We start from the raw sequence: 22347 nt of genomic DNA, 5'->3' as shown, positions 1-22347 counted from the left end.
CGGGTCCCGGGCAGCGGGGTCATCGCAAGAGCCGGTTCAGAAAGTTGCTGGACTCCTCTCGGCTCCGTTTTTCGGTTTGTCCCGGGGGGGGGGGTGGGGGCAGGAGGTGCTTTTTGTGCCCCAGTCCCAGCTTGTGGAGGCGATCGTCGGCTGGCTGGGAGCAGGCTTGTGGAGGCGATCGTCGGCTGGTGATGTACAACGCGCATGCACACTCTTGCCTAGCACGACAGATCAGATCTCAGGGAACACGCGGCGAGAGTGTGCATGCGCGGCTAGCATTTTATTATTATACATTTGGAACAGTAGAAGGGCAACCAAAAATGATGACTGTCTGCAAAAAGCAAATGCTATCAGGATAATGAAGAGATTTAGTAGGCCTAAAATAAATAAATAGTGATTGCACTATCTCTGTGATCGGTGCCACTATCGTCCTAGATAGATAGTGATACTACATGCATTAGGTTAAATGCCCAAGAAAGACAGAAAAGGTGACCTGTGATAATCAATTTCATTATTATGATTAAGACTTGACACGTACATCTTGGCTAGTAGACACACCTTTTATGATCTATATTTTATTTAAAATATCTTTTACTTCAAAAATTACAGAGATAATGCCTTTAATATAGTTGATATTAATTCCTTTATAACGATTCAGACTCCTGAAGCAGGCCATTGGCTGAAACACTTACGTGTCGAGTCTTAATCATATTAAAAAATTGAGCATCAGAGGTCACCTTTTCTGTCTCTTGTGTCTCTACCTTATGAAGCTAGAATCTCCTGTTTTGGTGTGACGTTTAGATTAAATGCCAGCAATGGCATTTAATATATAATAAAGTTTTATCTTATTCTCTATAAGAGATATGCTTTCACTTTTTACTATTGAATATTGAAATTATGATAAAACATATGAAATAATGAAATTGTTTTGGTGCTTTGCAAATAAATGTTTGCAGTAATCATATGTTGTTGTATTTTAAGATTGGTAGTACAATAACTCTAAGTAACATTTTATTTATACCATTTGTAGAGTGACATCTTGATATGCATTGAAGCTTAGATATTCTAAAACAGCCATTATATCTAAAGGCAAAAAATAAAAAAAATAAATTGCAAAACTGCTTGTGTTTTCAGGTAAGTGAACCTGGAATGAATTGGTGAAAGTATCATATTTTCTATCTCCAGAAAACAGTGCAAAGTGTCAGCATAAAAGGTTTTTACTGAAAATTACATAGCATTTAACTCAGCTTCCCAATTGTCAATGGAGAATGTAGAAATGCACAGCTGGGAGGTAAATGGCATTACTTTGTTATCCAATCCCATCTTGAACATACTAGGGGATATGACTCCTTATAATAAGTTTTTATTTTCTCCTCAGCTGAATCTATAACAGGGCTGATACATGAATGTAACAAGTTGGTAATTTTTATGAAGAATATTTTCCTTCCCTAAGGGCAAGCAATTCACAAATAACACAACTGGTGATGTCATCTTCAGGGTGCCAAATCAGACAAGCTTATTTCAAGCATTCAATGTGATTTTTTTTTTTACCTCTATGTACACAGTAATTCTCATATGCCTTCAGCTTGCTCCATATTTCCCCACACAGTTTCCATTAGATGATTTTTTTTTTCTTCATACAGCAGCCTGCTGAAGAAATTATCTGTTTTGCTTCATTTTGTTGCCCTTTTTTTGTAAATGAGCAAGACTGAGCCAGGGACATCACCAGGACTGAATGACTATTTCAGAGCTTAGAACATTGTGTAAAAGCTCTGGGCATGCATGGTCCTCCCCATATGCAGCAGTCTCCTCAGCTTATCAGTTTTTGTTCTTTTTGCTCTGTCAAATGGACCTGGAAATTTTTAAGCATATAATTTTCTAACATTATTTTTCTGATTATTTTCTTTTCTTTTTAAAAGAAATGATTGTTGAATTCTAAAATGCTTCATGGATAGCAAAGATCTCCACAACCTTATAGTCGATGGCATCATTGTATGATGGCAACAGATTGGGTTCAGCTTCCAAAGTCCAGAGAGCTCTTAAAAAAGCTTTGAAATGTGTGGGTGTTCTCACACTGTCAATAGCAGTCTCTTCTCATTCATGATACCGATCAGGTGGATTTCCTTCAGCTTCTGCGTCACTGACGACATAAGTGACGCAGCAGAGGGAAGCCCTAGTGGAGTGAGGTAGGCCATGAAGTAGCCTGTTCAGAGTGCCACCACTGCTGCTGCTTTAGGAGGCCTCAGAGGTATGTCAGGTCTTATGATGGGAGGGGCAGTGGGGTGCTGCTGCACAGGGGGATGGGAGGGTGGGATGGAAAAGTACTGCACAGGGGGATGGGAGGGTAGGAGGGATGGAAAGCTGCTGCACACGGGAATGGGAGGGGAAGAAAGATGATGCACATGGCAGGGGAGAAAGGAGAGAGGAAGAATTGATGGGGTGGAGGAGAGGAAGGTAGAAAGGGGTGAGGGGGAGAAATCCTGCATATGGTAAAGGGTCATGCATGGAGAAGAGAGAGGGAGAAATGTTGGGCATAGGGTAGAGTGCAGGGATGATGCATGGGGCTACTATACCTTATAGAAACTACGTACCATCAGATCCTACTTTAATGCTACTGCTTTTACAGTCTTAGTTCAGACATTACTCCTGAGTATTCTGGATTATTATAATCATAATATTGTATATTTGACAAGTACTAAGAAAAATTTGGCTAGACTGACTTTGATTCAGAATACAGTGGTGAGAATGATCTATGGCAGTGGCGTACCTAGCATATGTGTCACCCGGGGCCCATCATTTTTTGACACCCCCCCCCATCTATATGAAAAATATGATTTTTAGTAACAATCTACATATTGCACAACAAGAGTGTACCTAGGAAAAGGCAGCATCTTAAACACTGCAGTGAGCACTAGAACACCAACACATATATTGTAAATCTAAACAAGCAAGATCTGCACAGTCAATTGATCCAGTACAGTCGATGCTATCAGAAAGCCATGTCCCTTTCGTACACACAGACACACCTTTTCCCAATATGGAATAATCACAAACTAAAAATAGAAATATGTAGACAAAAGTTAAACTGAACTGCCAAGAAACCAGACTCTGCATACAATGCAACACCACAACACCACAAAAACAGTAATACGTGTCCTCTAATACTGTGCAAAATATAAAGACAGTAGATGTAAATTTGAAAAACTGATACATAACAATCACCACTTTACAAATTAACAAATAAAAATAAAACAAATAATGAGAAATATGAAAATACCATTTTATTAGACTAATCCCCATAAGCTCGGTCCTCATCCCCACAAACCACCTGATTCCATCCACACAAGCCTTGAATTGTTTTATATTGAACTTATTATATTAAAGTATAAAAAGAAACAATATTCTGTACAATTGTCAATTTATAAATCAGCGTCTTCTCCCCACTCTCTCTTCCCCATTTCCCTTCAGCATCCTCAGCCCACTCTCTCTCCACTTTCCTTCAGCGCACGCACATAAAACCAAGCAAGTAATTTTATATCATTTTCATTCTATTCATTCATAGAAATTAAAGTCTAAATAATGCCAGTCACATAACAAAACACGATTTTACAAAAATAATTCCCTGCAGTCAAGCCTGAAAGGATTACTAGATGTCTTTCAGCAGCTCCCCTCCCTCCCTGTTACCTTCGTAGCCAAGTCAAAATGATCTACCAACAATAAAATTTTAAAAACACAAAGCACATTGTACGCAGAGAAAATGTTAATTATCATTTATATTCCGCGGGTTTTCAAAGAGGTCAAGGCAGATGACTTTATGCAATGTCACCTCAGTAACAACTATACAAAAATAGACAAATATACCCCCTCCCTTTATATTAAACCGCGATAGCGTTTTTTAGCGCAGGGAGCTGCGCTGAATGCCCCACGCTGCTCTCGACGCTCCCTGCGCTAAAAACTGCTATTGCAGTTTAGTAAAAGGGGCCCATAGTGCAAAATATAGACAGCATATATAAATTCTCAAAACGGACATATTTTGATCACTAAATTGAAAATAAAATCATTTTTCCTACCTTTGTTTGGTAATTTCATCAGTCTCTGATTGCACTTTATTCTTCTGACTGTGCATCCAATATTTCTTCCCTTCTTTCAGCCTCCTGTATGCTTCCTCTCCTCCAGACCTCATTCCCTCCCCCAACTTTTTCTTTCTTTCACCCTGTCCCTTTCTTTCTTTCTCTCTCCATGCCCCCCTTTCTTTCTCTCTCTTTCCCCATGCCCCTTTTCTTTCTTTCTGGATCCCTGTCCCCCCCTTGCTTTCTTTCTGGCTCCCTGGCTCCCCCCTTTCTTTCTCCCTTCCCTCCCCCATGCCACCGCCACTACCACCATCATGCTGTCACCACCGCCGGGGAAAGGCTGCCACTGACCATCGGAAACATGCCAGCGCCGAATTCGCCCTCCTTCTTTTCCCTCCGGCCGACCAACTCTGGCTGCCCGACGTCAATTCTAACGTTGGAGAGGATGTTCCGGCCAGCCAGGCAGCGATTGGCTGGCCCAGAATGTCCTCTCCGACGTCAGAATTGACGTTGGACTGCTAGAATTGCTCGGCTCGGGGAAGAGAAGCAGGGAGGGAGAATTCGGCGCCAGCTTCTTTCTGATGACGGCAATGGCAGCCTTTCCCTGGTGGCAGCCTATTCCCCAGTAAGTGGCCAGCTGTACATCCCCTCGGGCCTTGCACCTGGGGCGGACGGCCCCCCCCCCCCTAGGTACGCCACTGATCTATGGTCTGAGGAAGTATGACCACTTGACCCCTTACTATTGTGAGCTGCATTGGCTACCAATGGAGGCCAGGGTGATCTTTAAGCTGGGATACTTATATTATAAAGTCGCTTTTGGTGTTGCCCCATTATATCTCGTTGATAGATTTGTTACCATGGTACATGAGAAGAGTAGAAAATCTCATGCCCTATTTATGTTCCCTTCAATTAAGGGTTGTAAAAGTAAGAAACATCATGGGCATTGTCTTTCCTATCAAGTAGCTTATTACAATAAAGATTTCCATCCACTATTGATGAAATCCATATTTTATGAACATTATAGAAAACCTTTGAAGACTTTTCTTTTTTCCAAATTCTTGATTAACTAAATTTCTGTATATCACATTATTCTTGTATTTTCCCATAGCATAATCTTTTGGTAACCGCATTGAACTAAGGGTTATGTGGTCTATTATGTTATGATAATGGAGGGGAGGAAAGGAGAGATGCTGCATGGAGGGGAATAGAGAGGTTTGACCCAGGGCACACGGCAGGGAGAGAGAGAGACATTGGGAAAGAAATGTTGGATATGGCAGTGGAAGGAGTACAGAGATGGAAGATGGATGGCGAGCACAGAGAAAGAATAAAATGTCAAATGGGCAAGAGACCCTGGTGAGCGAGTTAACAGATGAAAAACAGAAAACAGAGCCTGGGACCAACATGATGTGAATAATAAAATGATCTGACAACAAAAGGTAGAAAAAAATAATTTTATTTTCTATTTTGTGATTACAATATGTCAGATTTGAAATGCGTATCCAGGGAGCTTGAGCTGGGATCTAACGGAGAGAGAGGAGAAGTCTTTTTTGTTTACACATAGCGCCAGCATGGGGTTGGAGAGGGCAAAGGGAGGTGGGGAGGGTGAAGAGACTACAAAATAAACCTGCCAGAATGTTTGAAGAAATAGAATAAAACACACACATAATGGTGCAGGAATATCGAATTGAATCAAAAAATTGATTCAATAGTCTGAATTGAATCAAAATTTTTTTCCCTGAATTGGGCAGCACTAGCGGTGTGACCATTGAATGAAGAGAAGAGACAGCACAAGAAGTTCCAATCAGTGTGATCCAAAGTTTATTCAAGCACATGTATATAAAAGATCAACATGAGTCAGTGGATCACACTGATTGGAACTTCTTGGAACTTCTTGTGCTGTCTCATCTCTTTGTTCAATGGTCATGGCTGCTGCCTTGCTTACTACCCCTTCTCTATCAAGTGTCTGACTTGGTTGTAAATGTGAATCAGCCTTTGTATATAGGCTCATATGTCAAATTGTATTCCACAAGAACTTCAGTTTAAAGTTAGAAAATTATCACCAAAATTTAAAGGAGGTTTTAAGGTTTGCCAAGTCTTGTGCATTCAGCAGTAGACTCTGCTTTTGTGGGTCATCTCTCACACTCCTGCTGAGCAAAATCCCTCTTTTATTGGCAGCAGGAGATGCATTGGGGCCACAGCAGTATGAGATGTTTTAGTAGTCTCGTGATAAGAACTGCAAAATCTCACAACTTTTATTGTGAGTCTGGTCCTATGGCAGCAGGAAATTTTATTGAGGTGCTTCCTCCTGCCTGAGGAGGAGGGGCAGGTAAGTTGGTGCCGCGACTAAGGTCTGTCAAGGGATAAAGGGAGTACAAGTAGAATAGGTGAGTATGGGGGCATGGCTGGGTAGAGTGGGGCAGAACTTAAAGCATGATTTAAAAATCATACCCCTTGGCAGCTCATAAAGGGACCCTGTCGGATGTATTCAGGAGGACAGGATTGGCAGCTGTCTGCCTTCTTTCAGGATGCTGATGATCTTTAGTCAGAAGCTAGAACAGGGGTGGGCAAACTTTTTCACTTGTGGGCCACAATGGGTTCTTAAATTTTCCAGGGGGGGTGCCACCGGGTGACCAGGTTCCGATGCGCCGCAGAATGATGATGTTAAGAAAAAGGGCTAAGGCAGAAAGAAAGACCCCCCTCCCAATGAACAGACTGTTGTCTCTGATTTCTGCTTTCATCTTCTTTTCACTCTCTTCCTTCCAACGTCTGCCCTCTCTTCAATCTAGCATCTGCTCCTTCCATATAGTATCTGCCTTCTTTCTATGCCCCTCTCCTCTTTCTATCCAGTTTGCGCCCTCTCCTTTTTTCATGATTCATTCCAGCTTCACTACTCTCATTTTTCTCTCTCCTACACCAGATCTAGCATTTGTGTCCCTCTCCTTATTTCTCTGCTGACCCTGTTCCCAGCATCAATCTCTCTGTACTTTCTCATTCCTTTCTCTCTCCTTTTTCCCTCTCAATGAAAAGTATTTTCTTATGTTCTTTGTGTCCTCTAATTTCCCTGTCAGTTGTTTTCCTTCCTTTTTTCATTCTTCCCTGTCCAGCAGTAACCCTTCTCCCTTCCCTCCTCCCCCTATCCAACAGTAATTCCCTTTCCTTTCCTTTCCCTCCCCTCTTCCCCTCCCATCAGCATTTCTCCTTCTCCCTCCCTCCAGGTTCAGTAGCAGCTCTCCCTTTATTTTCCTTAGTCCAGCAGCTTCCCAGCCCCCTCCCCTCCCTTTATTCTCCTGCCGCGATCAGCTGCTGGGTCTAGGCAAAGATAGGAGGCTAAAATGTAGGCCAGGGCTACCCGGGCCTATTTTTCAGCTGCCTATCTTGGTGCGATTCACTGCTGGGTAGTCACTTTAGATTGCCTAATACCACTTTGAGTGTTGGCCACACCTACTTTGGTGTTAGGCGATCTAAAGCGCCAACCTAGCAATAATTCCAGTGGCCATTTAAACCGCCTTTTATTTGTGCATCAGTAGGTGCTTCAGCCCTGCCGTTTCTGACTATTGGCAGGGCACCTACCGATGCCTATATTTAGGTGCTGGTTATAGAATCAGGGCCTCAGTTCCCATATCAGCCATTGTTAATGTTATGCTGTACTATTTAATTGTAGTTAAAAAAAGAATTGCCATTGTTTTGCCTTTTGTTTTGTTGAATTCATGTATACAGTAATTACTTACCAGTTCTATGAAACTGAGTGTTGAAAGATGACTGAACAAAACAGTTATGTTAAAGATATCAATACAGCATTTGGACAATACAGAACTACATACAGAATGAGAGATGTGTGCCAGATATTCATACGTGTATATCATGGAACATAAGATTTTTCCATTATTATAATGGAATTCTTTACTGGACATCCAGATTTAGATCTGGTCGCCATAGACCTGTTGTCATTCTATATTTTATTACTTAACTTAGCAATGGTGAGTCATGAAACTGAAGTAAGGCAAATGTCGAAAAAGCCCTTTTACAAAGCTATTTTGCCATCATAACAATTGGAAAACCCTATTATGAAGCCTAATTTCATAAATAAAAATCTGATGCTGCCTTTATTCCAGACGGTTGCTGCAACAGCATTGGAATGATGTTTTTGTTCATTTTAGTTCTGTTTTTCTACTTTAAGGAACATTTCTTCAGTTGTAGAGCTTGACTGGTAGAGATATGATCGCTTAGATATTTGAGTAAGCGATTAATCAAATACTTAATAAACTTGAAACTTAATAATAAACTTGCTCAATAAAAAATGTTAAATGTTGCAGATTTTGTTTCATCTGAATGCAGTTTAATTACTGGTACTCCAGAATTTCACTTGATGGTTCTAAGCCCATAACCATGTGCCATATGTGTACTCTTTATTAGGGTGTGGTATTAATCTTGTTCTTCTCGTTTTCTGACAGGATTCTTGGTGCATCGAAGGAAGGCCTCAACAATTCCAGATTTCATGGTAGGAATCTGTTTTTACCTTCAGAAACTTTAGCTTCTTGATCTCTGCAATTTCTTTTAAATCGCTTCAATGGTAGACAAAAATAAATATCAGGAGTAACCAAAAGGTGAAATCTGCCTGTTTATCTTGCTGTCTGCCTTCGTTTGTAAGTGAAATATTATGTTGGGGAAAGTGGTTGCCATATAAGAGTTATAAAAGCACACACAACAATTGGATCCTGAACCACAACTTAGCCTTATGATGGTGAGTCATTATGAGTAAGACCTTGTGGTAGCAAATGAATTCCAGATCTGCCATTACTAGGTCTTATTGGCTTCATTTACACTTTTACAAGTCACTGCGTACCACAAGTTATTGTACAGTGATTTTTTTTGAGCTGAGCAACAATTATTGATGCTTTGCATTTGCTAGCTAATGCGGTTGGTATTATATATAAACCTAACATTTGATATCTTGTCAAAGATTATAGAAAAAAATGCAATTGATAAGCATAGGGAAATATGTGATATTTATATAAAAATTTACAGAACATTTGGTCCTATCAAGGTGCAGCAAATGTTTCAACACCCAGTGTATAATTATTGTGGAGGTTAAACTTAGAGGCAGGGCTGGATTAACCAATAGGCCCAGTAGGCACGTGCCTAGGGCCTGAACTTTTCAGGGGGCCCTGCTGAAGAAACAACAAGTAATAGACAACTCTGAATTTTTTGGGTTTCAAACGGCGATGGCCTCCCCCCCCCCTGGGAAAATCAGCACAGCGGGCCTCCCTGGAAAACTAGAGCAGCCAGCAGCAACCTGCACAAGGCGCGATCACACCGTCTCATGCTAAGCCCTAGAAAAAGTTTACGTGCATGCCCGCTGCAGTGTAGAGTCTGTTGCAAGCTGGGTGTGAGGAGCCCAATACCAACCCCCATTGGTTGCCTCAAGGGGGATTGTTGGGTATGTCATCACTCTCAGATGATTCCATTGGTTCCTGCCCGCCCGTGGCCGCTGCTCCATGTCCGCCCGCTGCTACACGCTGAAACTCCAGGATGGTAAGGGCCAGGGTGCAGCAGTTGCTTGCCGCCGACCTACAAGCCTTCCCCCTACATCAGAACTGACATTGTTGGGAGGTTTGTAGGCCGGTCCGTGTTTCGGACAAACACCTTCATCAGGGGTCCTAATAAATAAAATACAATACTGAAATAATATAAACAATATTGGCAATATTTAAAAACTTATAAACACTAAAAGAATATATGGTGATCAAAAAATAATACAAATTATATAAAATAAACTAAAAGGATGGTGTTGGTATGCCATGCCTAAGAGAAGTGTGATGATGTGACAAAGAGAAGAGGAGAATAAATACTTGGAAAAACATATTGAAAGTAATAGACATAAGTTAATAGAACAAAATGATTTACTAAACACAAGGAAAGAAACATGCAGTGAAACAAGGTTGATGAGAAATAAAAGTGAAAGCTAAAGGAAGAAAAACAGAAAGACGTGACACAGAGGCAAACAAATGAGCCACAGTTTACAAAAAGTGTCGGATTCGTAACATTGTTTTGTGATGAGAGGGCACCTACCATGGTAAATAAGGTATAAAGTATACCGCAAAAAATGAAGATAACAACTGTCATAAAAAACATAAAGACATCAAATAAAACCATAACATCATATAAAGATGTATAGAGGCATTGTATAAATATATGACTAATAGTTAAAAACTTACAATGGATGGTTTTATTCACACATCACAAAACAATGTTACGAATCCGGCACTTTTTGTAAACTGTGACTCATTTGTTTGCCTCTGTGTCACGCCATTAAAGCACAACCAAGTTTCGTTAAACACCTCCCATCCTGGTAATAGCAGGCACATTTGACGTTGGATTACTTCAAACAACTTACTCTGTGCCTGTTTCCAGTTACTCTGTGCAACTTCCGTGATTATACCCCCCAAAAAAAAAAGGTAGGTGAGAGAATGGGCATATTTCCCCAAAAGCCCATTGACAGCTCCACACACATGACATCCCCCTAACTTCTCCACACACACACACACACATAGAAAGACAGGAGACCAGGGAGAGACATTGAAAGAAAGAAAGAAAGAAAAAAGCAACATTGACAGACTGACAGAAATATGTCACACAAACACTCAAACACAGGTAGATGTCAGTCAAAGACACACGCAGAAGGACAGGGGGCTAGAGAGACAGACTGAAATGAAAAAAAAACCAAACAGTGGACAAGGAGAGAGAGACACACAGGAAAAAAAAGACACACATACAGCAGCCAAGGAGACAGAAACCAAAACAAAGACAGACAGACATACAACGTCCAAGGAGAGAGACTGAAATAAAGAAATACAGACAGCAGCCAAGGAGATAGACAGAATGTGGCAGTCAAAGACACACACACAGAAGAATAGTGGGCTAGAGAGACAGATTGAAAGAAGAAAAAAAAAAAAAAGAGAGAGATACTTGGGGAAAAAAAAACCAGACACACATATAGCAGCCAAGGAGAAAAATTGATCCTGGGGTGGGGTACAAGAGAAAGGGTAAAAAAGGAAGAGAAGCTGGGTGGGGGTGGAATATAGGGACAGGAAGAATGGCCGTAGAGGCAATGGAAGGAAGGATAGATAGGAATGGAAGAGTGATAAATGCAGTGGAGGATCGATGAGGGCCAAAATAGTACAGAGGACTAAGGAAAGAAGGAATAAATAAAAAGAAGAAGAAAAACAAACCCCCCAACTCCTCAAGGGGAGCAGACAATGCAACAAATAACATAAACCCAAAAAACAAAACCCCAGCATCAGTGAGAGTAAACTACCCCCTCCCAAGACCCAACCCATCCTAACCCAAACCTCCCTCTCCCCCCAAAACCAAATCTCAATTCCCAACACAATCACACCCCTTGTCCCATTAAAGCGGGACCAAGAGAGGAAGTCACGAACCAATGTGACCTGGGCCCTAGACCTCCCCACCCCACCCATCATTGCTGTATCCCACATGCTCACAAAGATAACCAATCACACAAGCACAAACCCGACCCCACAGCACACTCAAGCCCACCCCACACGACCAACTCAAAAACCACCCCGAAGGTGATAAACAAAAGCAAGATGGGGGAACCACACGTACAGAGACCAAACAAACCGAAGAAGCAGCCCCCACGCAACCCATCCAATCAGGCATCCCAAACACCAAGCACACAAGGACCTACACCAATAACAGGTCCTAAAACGAGGCACCAGAAGGGCAAGCCCCTGCAGTAGTCACAATCAGGGCCCCGAAGAAGATCTTGAGGCAGTTGGCAACAAAACCCCCCAAGAACCAACTGCAAACACCCAATCCCCAGCAAACCCCCCAAAACCCGCACAGCAGTCATACCAAATCCAAAGCGCCCAAAGAATAGAAACCCACATGCATCCAACCACATATCCAAGCAAACCCCATATAAACCATGCCACCCCCACTTGAGTGAGAAGAAGGAGCAATCAGGATAAAGCGGGCCCACATTCCACAAAACTGGGGACAGTCATGCTGAAGTAGAAAGTCAATGGTCCCCAGAGAGGATCACCAAAAGAGCTAGGACCCACAAGAGGCACAGTCAAGGCGCTGAGGAGGGACTCGGTTCAGCCGGCAACACATCCAAAAAGGCTTGAGCGTCCTCCACGGTGGCATAGCTCCTCCATCCAGCGCTGGTCCAGATCTTCAGGTATGCCGAATACTGGAGCATGAAGCACTGCTTGCAGTCAAATAAGGCCGAGCACACCCTGGAGAAACGTCTCCGTTGTTCTTGAAGAGCCAGCGAGTAATCTTGAAATAGCAGAATCGGAGAATCCTCATATGCAAGGGTGTTGCGCCGCTGTTTGTAAGCCCGCATCAGCTCAGCCTTGTGCGCTGAGTTGTGCACCTTTACAATCGTGACCATGGCACGCGTAAGGTCTTCAGAGCGCCGGCCCAAGCGGTGAGCCCGGTCCAATCGAAGAGGCCCCATTCCAGCCGGCAAGGGAAATTCTGCATTAAGCCAGGCTTCAAGAGTGGGCAGGAGACGAGGGTCAGACACAGTCTCCGGAAAACCGATCAGCCTGATGTTATCCCTTCACGATCGGTTTTCCAAATCATCAAGTTTCTCTGCCTAGCGCTGCACTAGATCTTTAAGGGAGAGGAGGTCAGCTGCCGAAGAAGTGTGCGCCTCCTCCACCAGTGCCACGCGCGACTCAATCTCCCCCGTGCGCCTCTTGGTCTCTATGAGCAGGGACTCGAGAGATGTAAGTTGCCCAGACAGGCTTTCGAAGCGCAAGTCTAGCGCACGGACCACCGACACTGAAAGGGCCTCAATATGAGCTTCAGTGAGAGGCAGCGCGGAGCCCGAATCCGCGGTCGCCATCTTGGAGTCTGGTTTGGGAGGCCGCGGTTCTTTGTCTCTGTCCTTTTCTGTGGTCCGTCCGCTCATTGCAGGGCTAGTGGGGTGGACGAACCGGTCCATGCACTGAGCCAAGCCCCGAGAAGGAACCGCAGGAAGCGAAAACAGGCTAGATGAGGCGGGGAGGATCGTGGGGCCCAGGAGCTCGAGCTAGGCACGTCCTACTCGGCTCAACACATCATGTGACTCCCTTCCAGGTCATTTATAAATATGTTGAAGAGCATGGGCCCAAGCACCGAACCCTGCGGCACTCCATTCGTGATGCTTTTCTAGTCTGAGTATTGTCCATTTACCTCCATTCTCTGTTTCCTATCTGCCAACCAGTTTTTAATCGACATGAGTATTTCACCCTGGCTCTCAATTTTTTGAAGTAGTCATTCATGCGGAACCTGGTCAAGCGCCTTCTGAAAATCCAGATATACAAATTCGACTAGTTTGCCCTTGTCTATCTGCCTGTTTACTCCCCTGAAGAAGTGCAGCAAGTTCGTCAAGCAAGATCTCCCCTTGCTGAAGCCATGCTGGCTGGTCCTCATCAGATTGTGTCCGTTAAGGTGATCAATGATGCGGTCCTATATCAACGCCTCTACCATCTTTCCAGGTACCGAGGTTAGACTCACCGGTCTGTAGTTCCCCAGATCTCCCCTCGAACCTTTCTTGAAGATCGGCGTGACATTCGCCACTTTCCAGTTCTTAACCGTTCCCCTTAACTGTATCCATGATATCCTGTCTTGCCTGTTTAGATTGTAAGCTCTTTTGAGCAGGGACTGTTTTCTTACTCTCTGTGACTGTGCAGTGCTGCATGCGTCTGGTAGTGCTATAGAAATAATTAATAGTAGTAGTAGTAGGGGAGAGGATGGGAAGAGAGGGATGAGATTGTGCATATGGAGAGGAGAGGAAGGAAAGTAGATAGATATGAGGTAGAAAAAAGAAACAGCAAATGAAAAGGAAGCCCTGGAAACAGATTTAAGAAAACAGACAGGAAGATGCATCCAGAGACTTAGAACAAGATGTTAAGAAAAATACAGTAAAATCACCAGACAACAAAGGTAGGAAACATAATTTTATTTTCAATTTAGTTTTTGAAATATATGTTTTAAAGAATTTAAATCTATTGCATTTCATCCTGATCAATGCATTATATAAAAATTGGTGGTGTACTTCATACAGAGTCTGGACTCTTAGGGTTTTATTGTGATCCTGTATTTAAAGAGGGGTTTATCTTTTTTTCGCATGTGTGATTGAGGCTAGGTGTTCTGTTGGGAATAGAAGTCAAAAAACATTAGCTGGTGTCATGGCCCTAGATAGGAAGATATTTGTCAGCTCTCTTTTAGACGTTTTGGACACAAAACAACCCCAGCGTAATTAGTGAAGATCACTCCTGTAGGGAGTAATCAGTACCTAGATCTTCTTCCCATTGGAAAATATACTGTCAGTCACAACTCCTCAGCTTAGCAATTGTTTGCATATACCGTATTTTTTGCTCCATAAAGATGTACCTCACCATAAGACGCACCCCAGATTTAGAGGAGGAAAACAAGAAAAAAACATCCTGAACCAAATTCTCCCTGCCAAGCTCTGTCCCCTTTTACCCCTCTGGTGGTCTAGTGGTAGGCCGGGACAGAGCACAGGGCAGACAAGGACAATGCATGCAGGCAGGCCTCCCCCTCCCAGGCATCCCGCCAGGCAGGCATGCAGTACTCCCAGGCATCCCCCCCAGGCATGAAGGCAGTACTCCCCACTCCAAGGCAGCCCCCCCCCCAGGCAGGCAGGCAGGTCCCAGGCTCTCCCTCCCCCTCCCTACCCCCCAGGCAGGCAGCAAGCAGGCCCCAGCCTCTTCCTCCTCACCTCTCAGGCAGGTGACAGGCAGGCCCTGGTCCTCTTCATCCTCCCTGATGCCTCCCGCACATACCTTTTTTTTAAACTTTTTGACGCTGCTTCCTGATGTCTTCCTTCAGCTGCAGAGCGGTGCTTTTCGCGCCCCCTGTGCTTTATCGGTAAGATCTTTCCATGCTCCTGCCCTTCCCTCTGTAAACCAATGCCTCCTGATGGCTTCCTTGAGCTGCAGAGCGGTGCAGAAGGCAGGCGCGAGCTTTTCGCGGCCTGCCGGTCCTGTGCTGCTCTCTGAATAGATTTTCATTCCGCGAGAACTGACGGAAGCTATTCTGAGAGCAGCGCGGGACCAGGCAGGCTGCAAAAAGCTTGCACCTGCCTTCTGCACTGCTCTGCAGCTGAAGGAAGCCATCAGGAGGCATCGGTTTACAGAGGGAAGGGCAGGAGCACGGAAAGCTCCTGCCGATAAAGTGCAGCGGCCGCAAAAGCTCCTGCTGATAAAGCACAATTAAAAAAGATACCGGGGGAGGGGGGGGGTGTATTTGCTCCATAAGATGCACTCTTATTTCCACCCACTTTTAGTGGGGAAAAAAGTGTGTCTTATGGAGCGAAAAATACGGGACTTTTATTAGTGTACCTCCACAATTATATTTTCCCCATCACATATGGAATCTCTATCTATAATGACTCTACAGTGTATTTTATTTCCTGCAGAACTTTTATCCTTTTGACTCAATGTCATCATTTATATATTGTGCCACCCACCAGTAGTTAAATCCACCCTGTCAATGTAGTATAATTTGTACCTTGGTATCACAGTGTCCTGTTGGTTGTTCTTCTTCTATTTGAGAAGCCAATTATGTCCACCTCTTTGCTCAGTGCTTTGCATTCTAACTGTGCCATCTTCTTATTTTAAACTTTTGGCATTTGCTAATGTTATTTCAAACTACATTTTTTGTTTGTATTTATACCCTGCTTGGCAATAGACAGGGATAAATTGCAATCTTACAACTGTCCTTTACTTAAAGATACCTGGGGTACTTTGGCCATAATTGCAACCTCTCTGTTGGGGGTGCCCTAACTTCCTTGTCATCTTGTTATTACTTCGTTTCATTTTGCATAGCAATAGTTATTCAAGATTCATTTAATTTGTTCAAGCTAGGTATGCCAGACAGAAAATAATATTTCATTTGATACAAAGGCACTAGTGATTTACAGTGCTTCAGAGTTCATGTGTTTTATTCTTACAAAATCTAAGGGTCAGGTAAATAAAAGCTATCTGTATTATCTTGAATGCATACATAGCAAATACAGTATACATGTATAAACAGAATATTTAAAAAATCTGCAAAAACCAGCTAGTCTGGTGGATAATTGGCTTGTGGGTTTTGCTTGACAAAAGGAGTCTTTATTTTCTTAAGTTATAATGCAAGATGATGTCATTGTTGGTCTGCTTTTCATAGCTTGTCTTGTACTTGCATGCTATGCTTAATCAGATAAGTCATCTTAACAAAGATGCATAATCTATTCTTAAAAAAAATAAAATAAAAATGCTAGACCGTTTCCCATTTACACAGTGTTCACTTTTTACACTATTTCAAAATGTATTGCTTAGAAATATTCATTTTGCACACTAGTTGGAGATTTCATATTTGCAACCCAAAAAACAGAAGAGAAATGGTCCTCCGCAAATTGCCAGCAAGCCAACCCCACAGTGAAGGCGACAAAAAACCAATGGTGTAAGCAAAGAAAAATTTATTGGGTAGTTCTGAGAAGACTCTACATGATTCGTATTTTGGCCCAATGGCCTGCATCAGGAGTCAGAGACATAGAATTGGCTGATGAGAGACCAAATCTATGGGGTCCTTTTACAAAGGCACGGTAGCGGTTTAACGCGCGGAATACCATGCGTTAAACCGCCTGCCAAGCTAGTACCTAACGCCTCCATTGACGAGGCGTTAGGATTTTAGGCTGCCTCAGGGGTTAGCGCGTGATGAAATGTCTGACGCGCTAACCCCCTATATCTCTGACTCCTGATGCAGGCCTTTGGGCCGAAACACAAATCGTGTTGAGTCTTCCTAGAATTACCCAATAAAGTTTTCTTTGCTTACACCATTGGTTTTCGTCTCCTTCGCTGTGGTGTTGCTTGATTACATATTTGCTTATTAATTAGCTTCAAAGACATGTTTTTCTTTCAGCATTTGGATCTGGTAGTTGGTCAACTTGAGGCTTAAATAAAAAAGTAATGCCTTCACCCCAATAACTTTGTTTAAATGAAGATATTGTAATGAATAAAAGCCACAAATAACACTTCGAATGGGCTCTTTTATCATATGTATTTACTTCACTACATAGTTGCCACCATTCACCACACATTTCTGTCATTCCTTCAATTTTTGGAAAAGATGAAAATTATGTAGCATTTTCTGAGCTTTATGGTAGATTGGGTAAGACTTTGAGATACATTTTTATAATTTTATAATAATCTCTATCGTGATTCTTGCTGTGTGAAGCCTAATATTGTCCTCTTACAACAAATTCTGTCACAGCACATTACTTAAATCACACTGAGTGCTCACTGCATGCTTCCATTTGACAAGAGAGAACAAAACAGACTCTTCACACAAACAGTCCATTTTTGTGTTGGACTTCTCAACAACCAGGTGAAGGAAGAGAGAACCCCCCCCCAAAAAAAAAAAACAAAACACCCAAGTTAACTTGTGCATGCTCCAATGCTGCCATCTGTTGATGAATTATGGAAGTGGAGGTATTACTAGGGTTACCAGACGTCCGGATTTACCCATGTCCGGGCGTCCAGATGGCTTTTGTCTGGGTTTTGAAAAGCTTCCAGCTTAGGAGCCGCATCGGGAGGGCATCTCTGCATGTGCAGGTGTGACGTGGTGATGTTATGCGTATGCATGTGATGTCATCATGTCACACCTGCACATACACAGATGCCCTCCTGATGTGGCTTCTGAGCAAGAGACCAGGTTGAGGGGGCCTGGGTGGAACAGGGTGGAACTGGGCAGGCGTAGGGGCGTGGCCATGGGTCCAGATTTTACAAAGGTAACCCTAGGTATTACTTTTCATTTAACCCTCTTAATTTAGACTAAAGTCAAATTGTTGATGTCCGCACGCTAGTGCTAGTGTCTTTCATAGTAACATAGTAGATGACGGCAGATAAAGACCCAAATGGTCCATCCAGTCTGCCCAACCTGATTCAATTTAAATTTTTTTTAAATTTTTTTCTTAGCTATTTCTGGGCAAGAATCCAAAGCTCTGCCCGGTACTGTGCTTGGGTTCCAACTGCCGAAATCTCCGTTAAAACCTACTCCATCCCATCTAAACCCTCCCAGCCATTGAAGCCCACTCCCAAACGGCCATATATAGACACAGACTATGCAAGTCTGCCCAGTACTGGCCTTAGTTCAATATTTAATATTATTTTCTGATTCTAGATCCTCTGTGTTCATCCCATGCTTCTTTGAACTCAGTCACTGTTTTCCTCTCCACCACCTCTCTCGGGAGCGCATTCCAGGCATCCACCACCCTCTCCGTAAAGTAGAATTTCCTAACATTGCTCTTGAATCTACCACCCCTCAACCTCAAATTATGTCCTCTGGTTTACCATTTTCCTTTCTCTGGAAAAGATTTTGTTCTACGTTAATACCCTTCAAGCATTTGAACGTCTGAATCATATCCCCCTGTCCCTCCTTTCCTCTAGGGTATACATATTCAGGGCTTCCAGTCTCTCCTCATACGTCTTCTGGCGCAAGCCTCCTATCATTTTTGTCACCTTCCTCTGGACTGCTTCAAGTCTTCTTACGTCCTTCGCCAGATACGGTCTCCAAAACTGAACACAATACTCCAAGTTGGGCCTTACCAATGACCTGTACAGGGGCATCAACACCTTCTTCCTTCTACTGACTATGCCTCTCTGGCAGGGCCTTGGAGGCCAGCTGTTCAGCCAACATTGTTGTCTCATGATTTTTGGCAGGGCCTGGGAACTCTGCCAACCTGTTGTGTTCATCAGCAGCAGTTCCACTTTAAGTCTGGGTTTGCCAGCCTATCTGCTGCTACTTTCTCCCTGTGACAACCAGGTCACAAGTTAAATACAAAGCATAAGAACGAGTATATTTTGCATAAAAGATGCTACCCCCCCAATAAAAATAACAAGCTCCCCGTGGCCTGAATATTGAGTGGAATTCAGATGGCTCCTACCTGGATAAAAGTTAACCAGAACCATATCTGGATTTTCAGCAGACATCCTGATAACTGCCACTGAATATCTTTACTAATTGCCTTGATACTGTTTGTGTAGCGTCAGGGTAGTCCAAGGGTAGAATCAAGATGGAGCTTAAAATTATCTGGGTACAACTGATATTTAGCACTGGTACCTGAATGACTTTCTAGGTAAGTTAGGACAGCAAAATATCTGTCCTAATTTACCTAAATCATCTGGCAGTCATAAACATAAAAATCGATTTCTAGACCGCATAACCTTGCAGTTCTATGCGGTTTACAAAAGACTAAAATAAGATGCAACAATTAGGGAATGAAGATGAAAACTAATTGCCTAAGAACCTAGAAAACAAATAGATTTTCAAGTGTCTCCTGAATTCTAAATAAGAAAATGAAACAGTAAACAACTGCTTAAAATCCTTATCCCAAAAAGCAGCCTGATACAAAAGCATATGTTCATGATACCTTTTAAACTTGCAACCCAGATATTTGACTGCATAGTAGAGAATGACATACATGCACCTCAGCATAAAGGAATGAGCGCACAAGCGACTAATACAGGAACTTCTAGAAGGCAGACAAGTATGGAAGCTGCAGGAGCTCAGAGGAGCACTGCATTCCCAGTGTACTGCACGGACTGCCACATGTACGACTACCTCCCCTCGGGGAGACAGTAGTATGTGTGCAGACGATGTCAGGAGCTGAAGAGCTTGAAGAGTGAAGTCACTCATCTGAAGCACAGGATCCAGGAACTGGAGGGACTCTACATCTCAGAAGACCCATTCCAGACAGCCGATTACCCTATGAGAGAGAGGCATATCGAGGAACAAGTCAAGGAACTTGAGAAGTTCATTGAGGACGCCTACAGGAGAGTGGAAGAGGAAGAACACAAGCAGTACAGGAATGGAGGACATAAACCATCTGACATCAAGGCAGAAGGATCCCATGGAGGAAACTCGCAGGAGGAAGAGGCAAGATCCTACCAGCACCTTGAGGGAGAAGAAATGAGAACCACCAAGGACACTGATCTGCGACCACAGCGGAGACTGAAAAAAGGGAAATCTGCAATCCTGGTGGGAGACTCGATCCTAAGACAGGTGGACAGTCACATAGCAGGAGGGAGAGAGGATCAGCTGGTGACCTGTCTCCCAGGAGCAAGAACCAAGGACATCATTGACAGAATTGAAAGGATCTTGGAAGGAGCAGAGATGGAAGAGATGGCAGTGATAGTCCACGTCGGGACAAATGATGTCGCTAGGAGAGACTACAGCAGGAAGGCACTCACCGAATAGTTCAAGATCTTGGGAAGGAAGCTGAAGATGAGGACTCAGAGGATAGCGTTCTCAGAGATCCTACCAGTACCAAGAGCTAATGTGAAGAGGCAAACGGAACTACACTCAATAAATAAGTGGATGAGGAGATGGTGTGAAGAAGAGGGTTTTCACTTTGTGAGGAACTGGACAACGTTCTGGGGCAAGAACAAGCTCTTCAGGAGAGATGGACTACACCTGAGCATGGTGGGAACTAGACTACTAGCAAACAACGTCAAGAGAGGAATAGAGCAAGCTTTAAACTGAGAAGAAGGGGAAAGCCGACAGTCAACCAAGTGTTGATGATTCAGAAGACAGCATCCTGAAAGGATACTGAGTGGGGAAAGTGCTGGGAAGACACCAAAAACACCAAACAGGCAACGAAAAATCAACGGAGCCAGACGAATCAAGAGGGGGATAGGAGTCTACTACAAGGGGAAGACAAAAAGGAACAAGAGGAAGGGGATGAACATAAAGAGGAAACGTACCACGTACCACAAGGGGAAGACAAGAGAGGCAATAAACAAAAGTCTGCAGAACGAGAAGGGGACGGAAAGAATAATGAATTGCAAGGGAAAATAACAAGAAAACAAAAATATCAAGACTTAAATTGTATGTACACTAATGCAAGAAGCCTGAAGAACAAAATGGGGGAACTAGAAATCATGGCCAAAGATGAGAACCTAGACATCATAGCAATCACGGAAACATGGTGGAACGAGGAAAACAAATGGGACACAGTACTGCCAGGATACAAGCTCTACCGAAGAGACAAGACACATCAGAAAGGAGGAGGAGTAGCACTTTACATAAGGGATACCATTCAATCGTCCGGAGTGGACGCAGCAACGACAAATGACAACTGGAATCAATATGGGTTAAAATACCAGGAAGAAAGGGAACTGAGATAAAGATGGGACTGTACTACCGCCCACCTGGGCAAACAGAAGCAAAGGATGAAGAACTGAGAGCCAAGTTGAGGCGAAAATGTAAAAATGCAAACACCATAGTTATGGAAGATTTCAAATATCCCGGGAGCCATGGAGTTTCAAAATGTTCAAAGGATTCGGAGTTCCTAGAGGCTGTACGGGACTGCTACTTGGAACAGCTTGTCAAGGAACCAACGAGAGGGACAGCTACTCTGGATTTAATCCTCAATGGGCTGAGAGGACTTGCCCAAGAAGTGGAAGTAATGGGATCATTAGGAAACAGTGATCACAACATGATCCAATTCAAAGTGGAAATAGGTATGCCAAAGGGGAGGAGAACCATTGCAACAACGTTCAATTTCAGGAAAGGGAATTTTGATGCCATGAGACAAATGGTAAAGAGAAAACTCAGGGACAGCTCCAGAAAGGCACAGACGGTGGAGCAAGCCTGGACCTTATTCAAGGACACGGTAAACGAAGCACAAAACCGGTATATATCCAGATTTAGAAAAGGGTGCAGAAAGAATCAAGCAAAAGGCCCAGCATGGTTAACCAATGAAGTTAAGAAGGTGATAGGAGACAAGAAAAAATCTTTCAGGACATGGAAAAAGGATAAAACGAGGAAAATTGGAAAGAGCACAGGAAGCATCAAAAAGAATGTCACCGCGTGGTCAGAACAGCAAAGAGAGTATGAAGAGAGACTTGCCAAGGAGGCACAGAATTTTAAACCATTCTTTCGATATTTGAAAGGAAAACAACCAGCGAGGGAGGAGGTGGGACCCCCTGGATGAGGGAGACAGGAAGGGAGTGGTAAAGGAGGTGGCAGACAGATTAAACACGTTCTTCTCGTCAGTCTTCACAAAAGAGGACACATCCAACGTGCCAGAACCGGAAAAATTCTTCAAGGGGGATCAAGAGGAAAAATTATCGTGCATGGAGGTAAGCCTAGAAGACGTACTCAAACAGATAGATAGGCTAAAAACTGACAAATCTCCGGGCCCAGACGGAATCCACCCGAGAATACTAAAAGAGCTTAGAGACGAAATAGCGGA

General features: G+C 43.2%; 1 protein-coding gene across 5 annotated transcripts in view; it reads left to right on the top strand.

The window, feature by feature from the left end:
* Positions 1-22347, top strand: part of TANC2 (tetratricopeptide repeat, ankyrin repeat and coiled-coil containing 2) — a 460847-nt gene that overhangs the window by 55834 nt on the left and 382666 nt on the right. For all 5 annotated transcript variants that reach the window (XM_033917627.1, XM_033917630.1, XM_033917629.1 and 2 more), the window contains exon 2: positions 8522-8568. The gene's annotated coding sequence lies outside the window, so the exon portion shown is untranslated. The remainder of the gene's footprint in view (positions 1-8521; positions 8569-22347) is intronic.

The sequence above is a fragment of the Geotrypetes seraphini genome, chromosome 13 (assembly GCF_902459505.1).
Source record: "Geotrypetes seraphini chromosome 13, aGeoSer1.1, whole genome shotgun sequence".
Lineage (NCBI taxonomy): Eukaryota > Metazoa > Chordata > Amphibia > Gymnophiona > Dermophiidae > Geotrypetes > Geotrypetes seraphini.
The sequence above is the reverse complement of the archived record's forward strand: the minus strand, read 5'-3'. Positions and strand labels throughout refer to the sequence as shown.